The following is an 18,848-nucleotide window of genomic DNA, read 5'->3' on the forward strand; positions in this document are numbered from 1 at the left end:
GTGTTTGAAAGCCTGTGTGCCCGGGAGCTTTAAATGATCGTGGAGGAGTGATTCCAGATCATCATACCAACATTATCCTCTTTTCAGGTACGTATTAAGGCTTTAGAACCAGTATATCACTCAGTTGTTGTGTCAGTGGGCTTGTAGTCTCAAACTGAGCAGGAGAACTATAAGGTTTCTAGCATGTCACATACTTAAACATTTTGGTGTCACACGGCTGCTTAGAATGTTGTTACAAGCAAAAAAAAATCTGAAATTTTGTTTCACAGTGGTCCTCAAATTTGCAAAGGAGTGGCGTGTCTTAAATTAGGTCATTCTTTTTAGCTGTTAATGAGATCATATTGAATTACATCAAAGATACTCTCCCGTTTTTTGACCTGGTTTATTCAGCATTTTTCTTGGTTGTGAATGCCTTGTTTGATCCTACCCATTATTCCTTCTATCTGTACTTTTTTCAGTCATTACTAACACAACAATTCATTCAACACAAAATCAATGTGTATTTCCAATATGTTCTAGTGTGGATCTCAGCAGTAAAAGTTTATAAACCACTGCTAGAACTAAGTTGGAGGGCAGGTGTTTTCCCCCCAATATTAATCAGATCATTACCTCTGACTGAATCCACAAAAGAGATGTAATAAACCACCTTTTGTCAAAATTTGACAGGTCCCAATCAGAAGCTGCCCCGTCACAACAGTAAGACCCACCACTTTTTACCGGAAGTCCACACCCCCCACCCCACCCCCCCAACTGACAGAAGTTTATCTAATCGGAACCAGATGAGTGTAAACAAAATTTCTGCATTCTTATAGACTCTTCCGTTGTCCATCCTCATACAAAGTTTTTTTTAACAGTCTTTGAAAGAAACCCGGGAAATTTGAACAAATACTCTGGTTCAGTGTGTCTCCAGGCACCACATCCTTACTGTCTTCATGACCAGCACACATGCGATGGCCGGGAATCAAACCCGGGTCAACTGCTTGGAAGGCAGCTATGCTCACCACTATACCACCGTCACTATGAAATGAACTGTTTCTGTGTGCTCTCAGGAGTTCAAATGGATAAGAGAAGGAGGTGCAGAGAAGAGGGAGGAAATGAACATCATCCAGAATCCCTGATCTCTGTCACAACACACTACATCTTAGTATTTTCTACAGCAAAACAACCTAAAACTAAATCTAACTAAATCTTGAATCATTCTAGGAGCAACTTCCACATAATGGGAAAGTGATATTGATGAGCCTATTGATTCCACATTCCCATGGTCTGCAGTCTTTTTTTTATAACTTTCTTTTCAGACTTTGGCGAGAGTTATTTTGTTGTTTATAGCCTGTATTATATTTTGAACTGCTGGTATTGATTTCAGATTATCCTTTGGTGCACTGGAATTATACAGGGAAAACTAACTTTATTTTGTTTTGTTGTTGTGTTATAACTTAGTACTGTGTTTGATAATCTCTGTCAGATGAGAAGATGAGGTGGAGGACAGTGGAGGAAGTTCCATGGTGTAATGGTCATCACTCTGGTCTCTGGATCCTGGTGTCCCTGGACTTAATGGAGATGATAGGGGATGAAAAGTTGGGTGCGTTTCTCTGACCACCAAGCCTGTCTTCCAGTACCCACCAACTTTAACCTCCACCAACAGGTGAGCAGAGACCCTGCTGACCTCAGGAGAGCTGCACGGAGCAACAGGGAGAGACGGAGCTCCAATATTTAAGTGACTAGATAAATGTGTAAAGCAAGGGTGGGAACATGACAGATGTTTGTATGTGAAGCCAAATTTTGCGAGAGAGCCCGGCTGACCCCCTCCTTCTTCCCTTCCTTCTCCCTTCTCCTCCTCATTATCCTCTTCCTCCTCTGACCGCACCGGATGATGATGATGATGATGAGGAGGAGGAGGAGGAGGAGGAGGAGGAGGAGGAGGAGAAGGAGGAGAAGGAAGGGAAGTAGGAGGGGCTCTTTGTTGGGGGGTTCGTTCTGGACCCCCGCAGGTGGGAGAGGAGAGTCAGCTTCTTCGCTCCTGCTGCCGCCGATGCAGCCGCTGCCGCTGCCGCTGCCGCCGCAGCTGCTTTCTCTTCTTCTTCTTCTTCTTCTTCTTCTTCTCCTTCTCCTTGCGGCGTAGCGTCGCCGGCGGCGGCACAAGCGGGACAGTAGCAAATCACGCAGCCGGAACACACGTGAATCAGACACCTGTGACAAACCGTGTTGGTCTTGACGTCTTTGCTTCTCGGGCAGACCAGGCACCGTTTCCTTTTTTTCCTAAGGTCGACCAGAAGACGTAAGTGGTCTTCGTCTTCGCGGTCTCCTGCGCGCCACGGGGGAGGCGGAGGTGGAGGTGGAGGTGGCGGAGGCAGAGGCAGAGGCAGAGGCAGAGGCAGAGGCAGAGGCAGAGGCAGAGGCAGAGGCAGAGGCAGAGGCAGAGGCGGCAAGCTGGCGGCGGCGACAGCAGCAAACACGTGGTCACGGACATTTGGCACCCTGGGGACGGTAGAGGGTCGTCTCGTCGCACCCGACACGGGCTGGATCAGGGCTCTGCCCAGCTGTTCCAGGAACAACCTTCGCATGTTAAGTTCTCTGCTCATCCACTCGGGGTGAAGTTCACGCGAAATGACAAACGCGTTGTAGGCCGAGACGTCCACCATGTTGTGGAATAATGCCATGGGCCAGTGACACGTTTTTCTTCGACAGCTGTAGGTGGCCGTGACTGTGTCCAGGTTGTCCACCCCTCCCTTGGTACGATTGTACTTGAGAACAGCGGCGGGATTCCCTCTTCTTCTTCCTCCTTCTACTCCTCCTTCTTCTTCTTCTCCTCCTCCTCCTCCTCCTCCTCCTCCTACTCTTCTTCCTCCTCCTCCTCCTCCTCCTTCTCCCGCGAGCCCGGGTGGATCGGCGGCAGCGGCGGCAGAAGGGACGACCGTGACACTCTGATCCATGGTGAGAACGAGGACGTTTTTGTTCTTCTTAAAAGTTGTTGCGCGTCACGGTCTGACTCGGACCCAGCCGCCCCCCGCGTCAGGTCCATCGCGACGCGACGAGCCAGGTTCTTCTCGGGCGGACACCCCGTCTGTCGGGCTTTCCCAGGTATGCTTGCATCTGCCACACGTAGCTGGACCTGGCGTCGCAGGCGACCCATATCTTGAGCCCGTACATGGCCGGTTTGCTTGGCATGTACTGCCTGAACGGACATCGGCCTGAGGCGGTGGCGGCGGTGTCGTCAGAGAGTGAGAGGAGAGGAGAGGAGAGGAGAGCACAGGAGAGGAGAGAAAAGAGAAGAAAGGAAAAGAAAAGAAAAATAAACAGCGATTATAGTAATGCTTATCATTATTATTATTATTAATGTCATTATGAGATACCAAAGACGCAGCTGTAACACACACACACGAATAAGAAAACAAAACAAAACAAAAAAAAATCACAAAATCAAACAATAACAATTACCTCTGAACGGGACCGGCCTCTCGTCTACGGTCATGTCGGGGCCCAGGACGTACATGTCCGGCAACCCGGTTCGCCGCAGGGTACCACACTTGTCTTGTCGCTACGGCCAACTTGTCTGAAGAGAGGCGACGTCGCCTGGACTCTCTGGTCCTTCTGTCGTCGAACCGCAGCGTGCTGGAGTACGCCCTGAATGAGGCATGCCGGAGCGCAGCAGCAGCAGCAGCAGCAGCAGCAACGGTGGTCCGGTGTCTGGATCCCCAGAGGCTCTCGTAGGCCCTGAATGAGGCATGCCGGAGCGCAGCAGCAGCAGCAGCAGCAGCCGCAGTGGTCCTCCGGTGTCCGGATCCCCAGAGGGTCTCGCAGGCCCTCGCCCCTGAAATAAACCTGATGGCACGGAAGGAGAAAGATGCTCATTTTCATGATGAAGGCAAAAGTGTTCTCAGTCGCTGTCACTCCTCTCTTCTCTCTGCAGGAGTCTCTTTCAACTGGAGGGAAAAGGAACCTCTTGTTTCACCGAACCTTTTACTTTTTGCTTTCCTTGTCAAGCAGCTCCAGACCATCGTTGATCTTCTTTAACATCTCGTAATGCTCACTGCCACTGAAGGCCATGGGTCCCGGAGAAGGATGGATGCGAAGAAGAAGAAGAAGAAGAAGAAGAAGGCCACCCTCGTCCTCGTGCCCGTCATCATCGTCGGGCGCAGTGCTTCTCCTCCTCCTCGTCCTCCTCCTCCTCGGGGTCGGATCGCCTCATCCGATGTACTTGTCTCACGGATTGCACCGCTGCCGCTGCTACAGGAGTCTCATTCTCCATCCCCGTCCGTCTCAATTCCCCATCCGTCCCATGACACATTCTCCATCCCCATCTGTCTCGATTCCCCATCCGTCTCGATTCCCCAACCGTCTCTTTTTTTTGTCTGCATATCCGCTCAAAAGTGACACCAACCAACCATGGTGTCATTACTTAAGCTTCATGCAATTTTCTTTCTTATTTGTGACTGTGACCATCACCTGCCCTCATGGCAAATTAATCTATCATTTGTATTTCAAGCTGTTTCCTACATTATGCCATTGAGGGCTGTCCACACCCAAGTGAAACATAAAGCAAACACAGGACAGACAAAAAAAGTGAGGCATAGACAGTGTTCTGAGAGAAAAGGTGCATTTTATTCATTTGTGCTCTTTAATTCACACCTTGAACCAGTTACAAATCTAAGACCCTTCACAAACACCGGATACGATAAAATCCCAACAGGATCAACCGCAATTCCCCAACCATCTCGATTCCCCATCCGCCTCGATTCCCCATCCGCCTCGGTTCCCCATCCGCCTCGATTCCCCATCCGCCTCGATTCCCCAACCGTCTCATGACACATTCTCTATCCCATCCGCCTCGATTCCCCATCCGTCTCAATTCCCCATCCGTCTCAATTCCCCATCCATCTTATGACGCATTCTCCATCCCCAGCCGTCTCAATTCTCCATCCGTCTTGATTCCCCAACGTCTCTTTTTTTTGTCTGCATATCCGCTCAAAAGTGACACCAACCAACCATGGTGTCATTACTTAAGCTTCATGCAATTTTCTTTCTTATTTGTGACTGTGACCATCACCTGCCCTCATGGCAAATTAACCTATCATTTGTATTTCAAGCTGTTTCCTACATTATGCCATTGAGGGCTGTGCACACCCAAGTGAAACATAAAGCAAACACAGGACAGACAAAAAAAGTGAGGCATAGACAGTGTTCTGAGAGAAAAGGTGCATTCTATTCATTTGTGCTCTTTAACTCACACCTTGAAACCAGTTACAAATCTAAGACCCTTCACAAACACCAGATACGATAAAATCCCAACAGGATCAATCGCAATTCCCAACCATCTCGATTTCCCATCCGCCTCGATTCCCCATCCGCCTCGGTTCCCCATCCGCCTCGATTCCCCATCCGCCTCGATTCCCCAACCGTCTCATGACACATTCTCTATCCCCATCCGCCTCGATTCCCCATCCGTCTCAATTCCCCATCCGTGTCAATTCCCATCCATCTTATGACGCATTCTCTATCCCCAGCCATCTCGATTCTCCATCCGTCTTGATTCCCCAACGTCTCTTTTTTTGTCTGCATATCCGCTCAAAAGTAACACCAACCAACCATGGTGTCATTACTAAGCTTCATGTAATTTTTTTTTCTTATTTGTAACTGGCTGCTGCCGCTGCCGCCGCCGCCGCTGCTGCTGCAGGAGTCTCTTTCTACTGGAGGGCAAAGGAACCTCTTGCTTCACCGAAACCTTTGACTTTTTGCTTTCCTTGTCAAGCGGCTCCAGACCATCGTTGATCTTCTTTAACATCTCGTAATGCTCACTGCCACTGAAGGCCGTGGGTCCCGAAGCCGGGTGGATGCGAAGAAGAAGAACAAGAGAAGAAGAAGAAGAAGAAGGCCACCCTCGTCCTCGTCTCCGTCGTCGTCGTCGGGCGCGGTGCTTGTCCTCCTCCTCGTCCTCCTCCTCCTCAGGGTCGGTTCGCCTCCTCCGATGTACTCGTGTCGCGGATCGAGCCGCCGCCGCCGCTGCTGCTGCAGGAGTCTCTTTCCACTGGAGGCAAAGGAACCTCTTGTTTCACCGAAACCTTTGACTTTTTGCTTTCCATGTCATGCGGCTCCAGACCATCGTTGATCTTCTTTAACATCTCGTAACGCTCACTGCCACTGAAGGAGGTGGGTCCCGGAGCCATGTGGATGCGAAGAAGAAGAAGAAGAAGAAGGCCACCGTCGTCCTCGTCTCCGTAGTCGTTGTCGGGCGCGGTGCTTCTCCTCCTCCTCGTCCTCCTCCTCCTCGGGGTCGGTTCACCTCATCCGATGTACTCATCTCGCGGATTGAGCCGCCGCCGCCGCTGCTGCTGCAGGCCCTCGCCTCTGGACCTGTACACACCGGACAGAAATGAGTGAGCCCCAGGTAAGCTCAAAACCACGTCCGTCACGTCCATTGTTTTCCGGTCGTTTCGGAGCCTCGGCCTCGACTACCCTCCACCTCGAGATTGGTCATCTCTATGACCGTGTCCTGGATCTCTGGGCCGGGTGGATGAACACCAGGAACGCGGAGACTATGTATTTGGCTGCGTCTTTGGTGACCGTGACTAAATGATCAGGCAGTACATTTTAACAATGTTTCGGAGGCAGGAGGTGATTAGGAGTTCCAATCATTAAAAACCTGAAATAAACCCGATGGCATGGAAGGAGAAAGATGCTCATTTTCATGATGAAGGCAAAAGTGTTCTCAGTCGCTGTCACTCCTCTCTTCTCTCTACAGGAGTCTCTTTACACTGGAGGGCAAAGGAACCTCTTGTTTCACCGAAACCTTTGACTTTTTGCTTTCCTTGTCAAGCGGCTCCAGACCATCGTTGATCTTCTTTAACATCTTGTAACGCTCACTGCCACTGAAGGCCGTGGGTCCTGGAGCTGGGTGGATGCGAAGAAGATGAAGAAGAAGAAGAAGAAGAAGAAAGGCCACCCTCGTCCTCGTCTCCGTCGTCGTCATCGGGCGCAGTGCTTCTCCCTCCTCCCCATCCTCCTCCTCCTTGGGGTCGGTTCGCCTCCTCCGATGTACTCGTCTCGCGGATTGAGCCGCTGCCGCCGCTGCTGCCCGCTGCTGCTGCCGCTGCTGTTGAATCAAAAGAAAAGAAAAAAACTCCAACAAAAACAAGGACAGAAGCAGCCTGTAACCTCGGCTTTCATCCCACATGACTTGAATTCTGACCTTTATTATTTCTGTAATTAATTTGTGTTTGCTTATAATATCAATATTTAATAAATGTATTCATTTAAAACAGCTACTGACTCATTCTCTTCATTTATTTTGTAAAACAGTAGAGAAACAACAAGAATTATGACCTTTTTTTTTAGCTCAAATGGTGGCTACTATGATGAACAAGGACTCGGGGGACCTCTAAATCAGCTTCAATTTACAAAATATTTTACCAGAACAGTTCTTTGCTCTAATTGAACAAAACTTAAACACCGACAACACAACAAAAAAATAAAAGTGTTTTTTTTTCATGTAAATCTGATGCACCCTAACGCACACAACATACACACGAAAACACAAAAACCACAGGTTTGCTCTGGTGTGGTGGTCACATACGGTTGTTGTTTAATTTTTGTTATAGTTGCTCACATTGGCTGAACACATGTCAAACACAACTTGTCAATGTAAAGAGTGACTCCACCTGAACACAACACCCCTCCCCCACCCCACAGGGTTGTTTTTAATTATTTTTTTTCTTGTTCTTGTTCTTGTTCTTCTTGTGTCCTCCTCCTCTTACTAGTCCTCCTCCGTCTGAGTCGCTGTCCTCTTCGTCTCTGTCATCGTCGTCGTCGTCGTCGTAGTCGCTATCTGGTCATGCTGGCTTGGCTATGACCATCTCGGGTCGTGTCTCAGAAGCCCGGCTATCTGCCCTCTTGTCAACGGCAGACGGCATATCTTTTTTTGTTTGTTTTGTTGTTGTTGTTGTAGTCCTCCTTGTTGTTTGTTGTCGATTACGCCCCTCACCGAGGCGGGACCGAGCACAAGGGTTAAAAAAAAACACGTTCTGAAGGTGTCCACGTCTGGTCTCCTTGGAACCTGGGGTCGATTACGTCGATTACATACTTTTCAGCCCATCAGGTCATAGATGAACAAATGGAGACAGATCTTACATTACACACGTGGACAAAATTGTTGGTACCCCTCAGTTAAAGAAGGAAAAACCCCACAATTCTCACTGAAATCACTTGAAACTCACAAAAGTAACAATAAATAAAAATTTATTGAAAATTAAAATCATCAAAATCAGCCATCACTTTTGAATTGTTGATTAACATAATTATTAAAAAAAACAAACTAATGAAATAGGGCTGGACAAAAATGATGGTACCCATAACTTATATTTTGTTGCACAACCTTTTGAGGCAATCACTGCAATTAAACGATTTCTGTATTTGTCAATGAGCGTTCTGCAGCTGTCAACAGGTATTTTGGCCCACTCCTCATGAGCAAACAGCTCCAGTTGTCTCAGGTTTGATGGGTGTCTCCTCCAAATGGCATGTTTCAGCTCCTTCCACATATGTTCAATGGGACTCAGATCTGGGCTCATAGAAGGCCACTTTAGAATAGTCCAACGCTTTTCTCTCAGCCATTCTTGGGTGTTTTTGGCTGTGTGTTTTGGATCGTTGTCCTGTTGGAAGACCCATGACCTGCGACTGAGACCAAGCTTTCTGACACTAGGCAGCACATTTCTCTCCAGAATGCCTTGATAGTCTTCAGATTTCATCGTACCTTGCACACTTTCAAGACACCCTGTGCCAGATGCAGCAAAGCAGCCCCAAACATTACTGAGCCTCCTCCATGTTTCACCGTAGGGACAGTGTTCTTTTCTTCGTATGCTTGGTTTTTGAGTCTATGAACAAAGAGTTGATGTGCCTTACCAAAAAGCTCCAGTTTGGTCTCATCTGTCCAAAGGACATTCTCCCAGAAGCTTTGTGGCTTGTCAACATGCATTTTTGCAAATTCCAGTCTGGCTTTTTTATGAGTTTTTTTCAGCAGTGGTGTCCTCCTTGGTCGTCTCCCATGAAGTCCACTTTGGCTCAAACAACGACGAATGGTGCGATCTGACACTGATGTACCTTGGCCTTGGAGTTCACCTTTAATTTCTTTGGAGGTTGCTCTGGGCTCTTTGGATACAATTCCAACGATCCGTCTCTTCAATTTGTCATCAATTTTCCTCTTGCGGCCACGTCCAGGGAGGTTGGCTACTGTCCCGTGGGTCTTGAACTTCTGAATAATATGAGCCACTGTTGTCACAGGAACTTCAAGCTGTTTAGAGATGGTCTTATAGCCTTTACCTTAAGATGTTTGTCTATAATTTTTTTTCGGATGTCCTGGGACAATTCTCTCCTTGGCTTTCTGTTGTACATGTTCAGTTGTCACCTTGTCACAAAGCAGGTGACTATTGTCTTTAAATATTCAGACTGATCTGTTTGGTTTGGATAACACCTGTGATGTCAAATTAAATGAAACCTGAGTTAATTCATGTCACTCTGGTAAATAGTTTTCAATTTTTTTGAGGTAACCATCATTTTGTCAGCCTTTTCAGTAGTTCTTTTTTTAACTATAATTCATGTTAAGTCAGAATTTCATCAGTATGGGCTGTAGTTTGAATTTAATAGCTTCAATAAATTTTTATTTATTGATTCTTGGGTGAGTTTCCCAACATTGACAACCAACATGAATTTTTCGTGAGGAATTGTGGGATAAACAGGCTTTAACTGAGGGTTATCTCAAACATCTCGAGTGTGTAGGATCCATCTAGGCTCCAGATTACTGGTATTGGTAAGATTAGGTGCAAAAGTAAATTAAAATGCACATTAACGGAACATCATATTCTTGTTGCACATCAGCTCTAGATATAACTGATCCAATATAATAAAAACAGTGCATGTTAACTTAAAATCTTTATTACCACCTGACCATATTCTGTAACATCAAAATTAACAAAAGCTTTACTTATAGTAATAGGAGATGAGTACCAGCCTTTGTAAATGTCATATATTGATGCATAATACACAGCATATTTTAACATATGTTTTTCAAATATATTTCAACTGCAAAATTTGAGAAAACATTTTAAAAAGTGCCGTTTTATACTTACCAGAGGCGTTTTTTGTTTTTGTTTTTGCTCTTTTGAAAGCGTTGTTGCACAGAATGACAGCTGGAAAGAGCTTTTTTTAAATGAGTTCTGATATAGTGAGCATTTTAACTGAAATGACTTTTGCTGTAAGTAAAATTTAATTCTAGAGCACGTTTCACAGCTACAAAATCACAAGGTTCTTTACAGTGATAATAAAAACCCAAATCATGTTAATAATAATAAAATGTTTATTACCACCAGACCATGTTCTGTCAAATCATAATTAGAAAAACAGTTTCATTTCCAACATGGAAGTAGCAGTTATCATTAGCAAACTTTGTAATGTATTTTACTAATATGCAACATTTTTTTAACATAATATTGTGTCATTTTAACATTATTATTCACATATTCTAACACAATATGAATTATTAATCAAATCTGTGATGCATTTTTTTCCATGTTGGAAGTGTCACAATAGAAAATGTTACTGGAAACAACAAAACTTGAGAAAACATTGTTAAAAGTTGCCATTTTCACACATTCTCAAGCTGGTTTCTGATCTTTCTGAAGAAGAGCTGATGTGTAGCATCAGAGACGGATACAGCTTTTTTGAATAAGTTCTGATACAGCGCACATTTCAACTAAAGTTTCCACTTCTTTTGTTGTCTTCATCTCTGGACAGCGTCAAACATCTCCAATACCACAGGCCTGTTTGACGAAGCAAGTTCAAGAAACTCTGAGTTTCTTCCGCAACTCTGAGTTGATCTACTCAGAGATAGAAAACTCTGAGTTTTCGGTTTCACAACGGCTGGTTTGAGTTGGTTTAATAGTCAAGCGCGTGCACCGCAACTCTGAAAAGACAGCATCAATGGAACCCCGATTCAACGAGTCACCATGGAAACGGGGAAGCAAAAGGCTGCGTTTTTGAACTGGAAGTTTTTAACGAGGCGAGTTTGAACACGTTTTTAGAAAGAAGTGCAACACCGCTGCAGCTGCAAAAGAGAGAGAGACGGCGTGGAGAACAGCCCGGATCAATGCGTAAGTTTAAATGTAGTCCTTTGTAATCGTAGTAATATTACAGGGAATAACTGTCTGAACGGTAGAATATGAAGTTATTTCATTTAGGGGAAATTTTGCGGGGGAGAAGCAAACGGGGCAGCAGCTTAAGATGAAATATAAAAACATTGTTCAAACAGGTCAGACCTCGGCATTATTTCATGGAGGTACTTCATGTTGATCATGTTTTACATTGTAAAGAAGCCTAAATATTAAGTGGCTGTTTGACTGTGCAGTTGTTTTATCCACACATAGCCTAAATGTCTGCATCCATATCATGTCCTGTTAAATAATTAAGCCTATTTAAACTAACAGACTTCTGCTCAGCCAACAGAAAGAAAGCTGGTGCTTTAGAAGAGAAATCCAAAGTGATGCAGGTTTGTTCTGTGTGGTCTCTGCACTCCTTCACGTTGGAGCTGAGATCAAATCAGAAGGAAAAAGCTCAAAGTTTTCATGTGAGGCTGAAACAGACGCTGCTGATGCTGCTTTTAAAGTGAGCTTGGCTCCATGAACCAGTTGAAGATTATCTCTGAGGGACTTTTAGTTGAGATGTTTGCTGCTGCTGCGTCATTTTAAAAGCAGATGATCCATGTAGAGCACATCTTTAGTCCAGCATCATGAGGAGCATTAAAGAAGGAAACATGGATTCATGTGGAACATTTACAACAAGCACAGCAACACTCAAACATTTGAGGGAGAAAAGAAGCCAGTGAGTCTTTCTGCTCTCAACTTTATCTGAAAAGAAAACAAGCAGATGTAAAAACGGCAGAGGAAATCTCTGAGAGAGATTTGTGTAAAAGGCTGTAAAAAGCAGCTTTGGATCCTAAAGAATCCTCAGATCGGCTCATTTCCAGTCTGATGAGGTCAGCACTCAGACTGTGGAGCTTTAATTTGAAGGGACTGAACAGGAAACAGTGAGACTTTGGACTTCTTTCAAAGCTGTTTCACTCGAGTCATGTTTTAATACGAGTCATTTTAAATACAGACACATGAAATGAAAGAAAACACTCATTAAATCAATACTGAGCGTGTAAAATTGAATGAACTGATCCATCATCTGGTGTTTGATCTCATTTAGAATTCACAATAATATAAAAATACAACTGTAGTCATTAAATCCAGACATTTAAAATTGAAATAAACACATTTTTAATCAATTCAACCTTTAAGTCATTGAACTCAGAAAACCATCCTTTAATGTCTTACCTTAAAATGAGCAACATTTTTAAAATATAGCCGCAAAATAAGTTTCACACTAAAGATGAATCACAGATGAACGTTTAATGGCATTAACTCAATTATTATGAGGAAACAGAAATCCATTTCTAATATTTCTATCAAATATATTTATATCTATAAAATATCCTAGACATCAATAAAAATGTCTGCATCGTGAAAGATATGAGTCCATCTGCATTTATGCATCATATTGATGTTTAAATGATGGGAACTGCAGCCCATGTTCAGTTAAGTTAGCGGAATTACGGATAAACAATGTTTACAGGTTTCTCTTTCAAAATAAAAGCCGTGAGTTGTTTCACGGAAAAATGACGTGATTTTAAAAATGTGATTTGGAAAATGTAAACAAACTGTTATAAGCGTTAGTCAATCATTTAAACATTAGACACATTTATTGCTTTTTCCACATGCTTAATCTTATTGTCAAGAAAACACTTTCTGAAACAACAGATCTGGAAAACATGCGCAGTAGGACTCACAAAATAGTAGCACACTTCAAGTCAAGCTTCAGAGCCAAAGAAAAGTTGTGTTCTATTCAAGGTAATACATGCAACAAAAGAAGCTGATCCGAGAGGTGGATACCAGATGGAACAGCACCTTTGTCATGTTTGAAAGGCTTTCTGAGCAGAGTAAAGCATTAGGGGCAGCTCTGGCATCTCTAACCACTGACATAGAGCCTTTCACTGCCCATGAATATGAGCCAATCAACAAGCGGCTGACAGTTTTAAAACCATCCATCAGGCAACTGTCGGGCTCTCTGAGGAGAGGAGAGTGTCAGGGTCTAAGGCCATTCCTATCACCAACATGCTCAGACATGTTATTTCTGCTGAATGTGTCCAAATGGATCCTTGTATTGGTGCCACACTGGCCAATCACTGGAGACAAAACATGAATGAAGAATTCAGTGTCCTGGAAAAGGTGAACTCCTCGTCTGTGACACCATCCTGGATCCACGGTTCAAAGAGGTTGACTTTAGCAATCCAAAGGCTGACAGGGAGTGTTCCAGCCTTATTGAAGAGTCAACAGAAGATGTTCCTCTGGAGAACTCAGCATCATCTACCAGTGAAGAGAACTACAACTTGTGGGCTTTGCTGGACAGCATGTAGAGTCTCAGCACCACACCAGCTGTAGTGGAGATTCAGAGGTTTGTATATGGAGTACTGCTGGAATATCAGCTGTTTCATTCACTCATTCATTGCCTTTCTGTCTGTGTCAGGTATTTAGAAGAGCAACATCTGGTAGGAACAGATGATCCCCTGACATACTGGGCAGCACATCAGACATTGTATCTTCCACTCTGGAAACTGGCTGTAAGTATCTGTGCATCCCAGCGTCATCCGTTCCCTGTGAAAGGAGATTTTCTAAAGCTGGAGATCTAGTGAGCCAGAAGAGGAGCAGACTGAAGCCTGCCACAGCAGAAAAATAGTATTTCTGAATTAAAACCTGTGAAAAAAAAACCTTTGTCACCTTGCCTCTGTGAACAAACGTTCCTGATGGATCCCAAAAGTCCCCAAGTGACAGACAAACCATTAGCTTTAAAGGTTTTCCTTAAAAATGCTGCAGTAAAACACTAAACAGAAAAACAAGATGTTTCTGAGTTCACCCAAACACCACGATCAGCTGCAAAGCAGGAAGGATCTCTGATCCTGCTACAGACTTTTAGTCCAGTTTTTAAATAAAGCTTAAAGCTCCAAATGAACCTGAACCAACATTTAACGCTTCATATTCTGTCATTTACATTTATTCTTTCTTAAATCTGGAATGTATTTTAGAGTTTGGGTCAGTGTGTCTGCATATTAGTTTTTGTTCGTTTCTTTGTTGTTGTTTTTTAAATAAAAAACTAATGTTTTACTCCTTTTAACAAAAAACTTAGTTGTACTTCTACATGTCTAACAAGTATAATTTATTTTATTGTGTAATGATGATATAATCATTTATTATAAATGAACTAAACACATGAATGAACACAGTCATTTATTGTTGACATGGATTGAAACAGTGTCGGTGCTTCAGTCGTGCTCTTCAGAGGTTGCTATGGTTACAGTCGTCCACCAGATGTCACTGAACCTTCGAACCTTATGGAAAGCCTCAGAGCTTCATGAGGTTCACCTGCATCACTACTGAATGTAAAAACACCAGAAGCTGAACTGAACCAGAAGCAGAAGTAACTGTTGCTTTGTTCTCGGTCCAGCAGAGTGAAGGCTGAGGTCTGCTTTTCTGCTCTGAGTGATTGGCTGAACCATTCCCACCTGCTGGCTCCAGATCAGCTGATTGCAGACGCAGAACACCTGCTGCCTCCTGCCCCAGCTGCACCTGATTAATGTCAGGAAGGGAGGGGGAGAGGACTGCCCCATCTAGAGCCAGATACCACGGACGGGGCAAAAGGAGACATAGAATGATTTAAAAAATAGAAAAAAGAGAGACAAATTAAGAAATGAAGGCTGCAGAGCTCAGACAGAGAAAGGGAAATCAGAGACTATCTCTGGTCCAGCTGGTCCTCATGGATGAATATTACTTTAGTACATTCATACCATGTGCTATTAATGTGGTAAAAAAAAAAAAAAATTCCTTTGATAAAAATACTGATTTTTGACCTGAATGTGTTTGACAGCTCTGACCTGTTTTTTTTTATTTGTTTGTTTTTTACTGTTAACATGTAAAATAATTATTTTTTTCCCTTTGATTTTACTGTAATTTGTCAAAACAGTCTGAAGGAACAGTAAACTGGTTACAAAGTGACAGTTAAATATTGATTCTTTCCAGGATTTATTGTGTGAAAGGACAATAAAACATGAAGGTAAGCTTTGAGCTTTTCCTGAGCGATGGGAGCACAAACAGAGACGAACACATATCAGCCACTCTGATCACTGACCGGGTTCTTCTACTGGAAACTCTGACACAAAGAAACACAAAGACACTGCTAACACCACAGACCACTCACAATAAGACACATGTGAACTTTTCCCTCTGATATTTCATTTCATTTCTTCTTTATTTCATTCATTTGTAAAAACAAAAAAAAACGTTTTATGTAAATGCTAACATTCTCCAAACTGGAATGAAAGGCAGCAGAAAGAAGACAAGTCTTATTTTGTCTTTTGCCTTTATCCACAGAAATCAATTACAAAAAGTGAACTTAAAAACAACAACAAAGAAAACAGTCACATACTATTTTGGTTCTCCAGTTACAATTCAGTCTATTCACAAAAAAAATGACAATCAAATGACAATCAAATGTAACTAATATAGTTCATTATATTTCTTTAACATACTGGCTTTAATTAATCTTTTAAAGGTGGTGTTTGACTTGGATTCTTTGATTTCTTTCTTCAGATTGTTCCATAAACTGACTCCTTTTACAGACACATAACGTTCCATCGATTTAGTCTTGAAACTTGTTTTTTTTTTTTTAAAGATCTCTGTTCCTTTTAAGTCATACTTGCTTTCTCTTTTTCCAAATCTTTTCTGGATGTTAACTGGCAGTGTATTTGTGTGAGCTTTCAGCATAATTTGGAGAATACTGCAATCTACTAATTCTTGAAGTTTCAGTAATTCTAACTGAAGGAATAATGGATTAGTAGGATCTCTATGTCGTTTTCTACTGATTATTCTTATGGCTCTTTTCTGCAAAATGAAAACTGACTGAGTATATGTTTTGCAGGCGTTTCCCCATACTTCACTGCAGTAGGTCAGATGTGGAACAATCATGTTGTATAAAATGTACAATGCTTTGTTATCCAGTGAAAACTTTACTTTGTGTGACATAGCTATTGTTTTCTATATTTTTGCCTTTGTATACTGGATATGTGATTTCCAACACAAATTTTCGTCCAGAATGACACCCAGAAGCTTGGTTTCCGTTACTCTACTGATTTCAGTACCATCTATAATAAAGCACCAGTGTCTCTCCCTCTCTTACTAAATATCATGAAGTTCGTTTTTTCAAGATTCAACGATGATTTATTTACATCAAACCATGTTTTTATTCTTTTAAATTCTTGTTGAACCACATTCAACACCTGTGTTAAATCATCCCCACCAGAAAATAAAGTCGTATTGTCCGCAAACAGAAAACATTTGAGCGGTTTGGATACAGGACAGAGGTTTGTGTGTGAGTCTCTGCTGCCATCTATTGGTGGATCAACAACACGACTTTCTCCAGATTGAATCCCAGAGAGTCCTGACTTGTTGTAAAAAAGTGGATATGAAAATAAATTCTGGAGAAGAAAAAAAAGATTGTAGCAGAATCTCTTTCAGGATGAGGTGTCTAATCTGCACTCATAGCTTTGTGCTGTTAGCCTAGCCGCGCTAGACAACCCACAGCAACGAATTTAATTCTCTGCCAGGGAGGGTCTAGTTACCCTCCATAAGGCTCGAGGCTGGATTCTCCTAAAACTGGCCGGACGAATCACCATGAAGTGTAGAGTCAGAAGGCGGGTGTAACTAAGTGACGACAGAGGCGTGACGATTCTGACAGAAACAACCGGCGCACAATAAACAGTTATCTTTCGACTCGGTTTTGGCCACAGCCCTTAAAGATTTGAAGCTAAAATTCAACTTGAAAGATAAACAAAGGACGGCACTGAAGTGTTTCATTGAGAAGAAAGATGTATTTGGACTTATGCCGACGGGATATGGCAAATCCTTAATATACCAGTTGGCTCCGCTGGTTGGGAAGCTAATGGGACTTAGCCACAATCCGCCGGTGCTCTAGGAACTACGTCAGCCTATTCGTTGCACTGATTGGTTGTATACCTACCCAATTGCTGCAGAGGGATTTGCTAGACAACCTTTTAGCCTGCCTCCCTCCCTGTCGAGCTTCCCTAGACCCTTGTGCCGTCAGAAACATGGGTGTAGCATGGCTAGGCTATTGTGCTGTTTCTCTGGGTTTCATTCCTGCCTCATGCAGCAGTGATCCGTCTCCATCTAGTGGCAGAAATAAAAACTCTCAGTCTCGTCTTCTTAGATTGAACCACTTCATCTTTATTTTGGCTAAATCCAGAGACCAGCTTCCTGCAGACACACCTGCTGGGTGGAACCTGCTCAACATGTCAGAAGCAGTCCAGGTTTAGCTGGATTATAGTGATAAAATCAGTTTCAGAGTCAAAGACTTTAAGCAGAGCTTGTCATTTCAAGGTAATGTGAGAGTGTTTAAAGAGCAGTTCTTACAGGAGGTAAACATCTCAACCCCACACTTTATTGTTTTTATGTCAGGTTCAGGCTGTTGAAAAGGAACGGGTCGACCTCATGAAGAGCAGTTTTCAGACATGAAACAGCATCAGGTCCCTTTCTATGAACCCGGTCGATGAGCTGCCGTGCTTTATTTGCTCTCGTCTGTGCTCTTATGACGTCCTTCTCTTCTTCACTGATGACGCCCTGGTCATAGAGTCTGTCCAGGAGCTGGTCCACAGTAACGTCTGACAGTCCCTGAATCAACTGTCTCCGAACTGATAACAGCCAGTCCTGTGGTTGGACTCTCTGTGGTTGGACTCTCTGCTCTGTGTCCCTTCTTGGATATGGAAGAAAACGGGGGAAAACACGTTTAATCTCAAACTAGCATTTCTACAGCAGCATTGTTCTGCTTTGGTTTGCTGCAGCATCCAGATGAGCTCTGTCCTGTTCCCTGTTCTTCTTTTACCACAGCATCAAACAGAAGTCATGTTCTTTGGCTTCATGATAGCTCCCCCTACGTTTGTGTCCATCTACAGCTGAGGACCACGTGTGGAGTAAACAGTGGAGTCAGTGTTGTCATGGCAGCACACATTGAGGTCAATTTATGACAGGGACATGCCCTCCTGCTGCTGTCAGTCAAACTAAGAGAGACACACTTCTCCAGTCAACTGAGATTGAAACTTTTATCTGTTTTTTCCGATGTTTCCCCATGGACAGTTTTCTTCCTTATTAGACCAGCCTTAGATATTCCAGAATTCATGACTATGCTGCAATAGTGCACATGCTCAGAATAAGTAGATAACCAACTGTGCATGTCTAGAACAGTCCCACACTGACTCCAGCTGACTATGAAGTAGTACAAAAGCACCAACCACACACGTGTAATGTCTGCAGCTGACTGTGCACATCTGCAAAAGAGTGAAATCAAAACTATTAACAACACACTGAAACAAACTGGTAGGAGTTTTGGATGGAAAGGAAGGAAATAAAAGTGACATCAGAAGACCTTCAACAAAACATCCCTGTAGCAGAAGAAGTCGTTTATGCTGCTGCAGGAGGGTGAAGTCTACCTCTCAGATGAACATTACGTTTCCAGACAGTTGTCTCCTCTTGGTCTTGGATTGTTAAAGTCACTAAATCTGGATTTGTTTCCAGGAAAACCTGAAATGTTGGGTGGAATTTGGGTCCAAAATCTAGGTAGAAGTGTTCACACTGAAAACCAACACAAACATATCACTGTGACAGCAGAAATAAACGTTTATCCAATGCTCTCTGACTGTGAAT

General features: G+C 43.4%; 1 protein-coding gene across 33 annotated transcripts in view; it reads right to left on the minus strand.

Moving 5' to 3' along the window:
* LOC127533427 (gastrula zinc finger protein XlCGF26.1-like) overlaps nt 1-18,848 on the minus strand; it is a 277,821-nt gene that overhangs the window by 43,516 nt on the left and 215,457 nt on the right. For 4 of the 33 annotated variants that reach the window (XR_007941188.1, XR_007941190.1, XR_007941189.1 and 1 more), the window contains one exon: nt 15,361-18,776. The exons of 28 other annotated variants lie outside the window; for them this stretch is intronic. The gene's annotated coding sequence lies outside the window, so the exon portion shown is untranslated. Of the gene's footprint in view, nt 1-15,360; nt 18,777-18,848 lie in introns of those variants that run through there. One more of the 33 variants, XR_007941187.1, reaches the window with a different exon arrangement.

The sequence above is a fragment of the Acanthochromis polyacanthus genome, chromosome 3 (genome assembly GCF_021347895.1).
Source record: "Acanthochromis polyacanthus isolate Apoly-LR-REF ecotype Palm Island chromosome 3, KAUST_Apoly_ChrSc, whole genome shotgun sequence".
Taxonomy (NCBI): domain Eukaryota; kingdom Metazoa; phylum Chordata; class Actinopteri; family Pomacentridae; genus Acanthochromis; species Acanthochromis polyacanthus.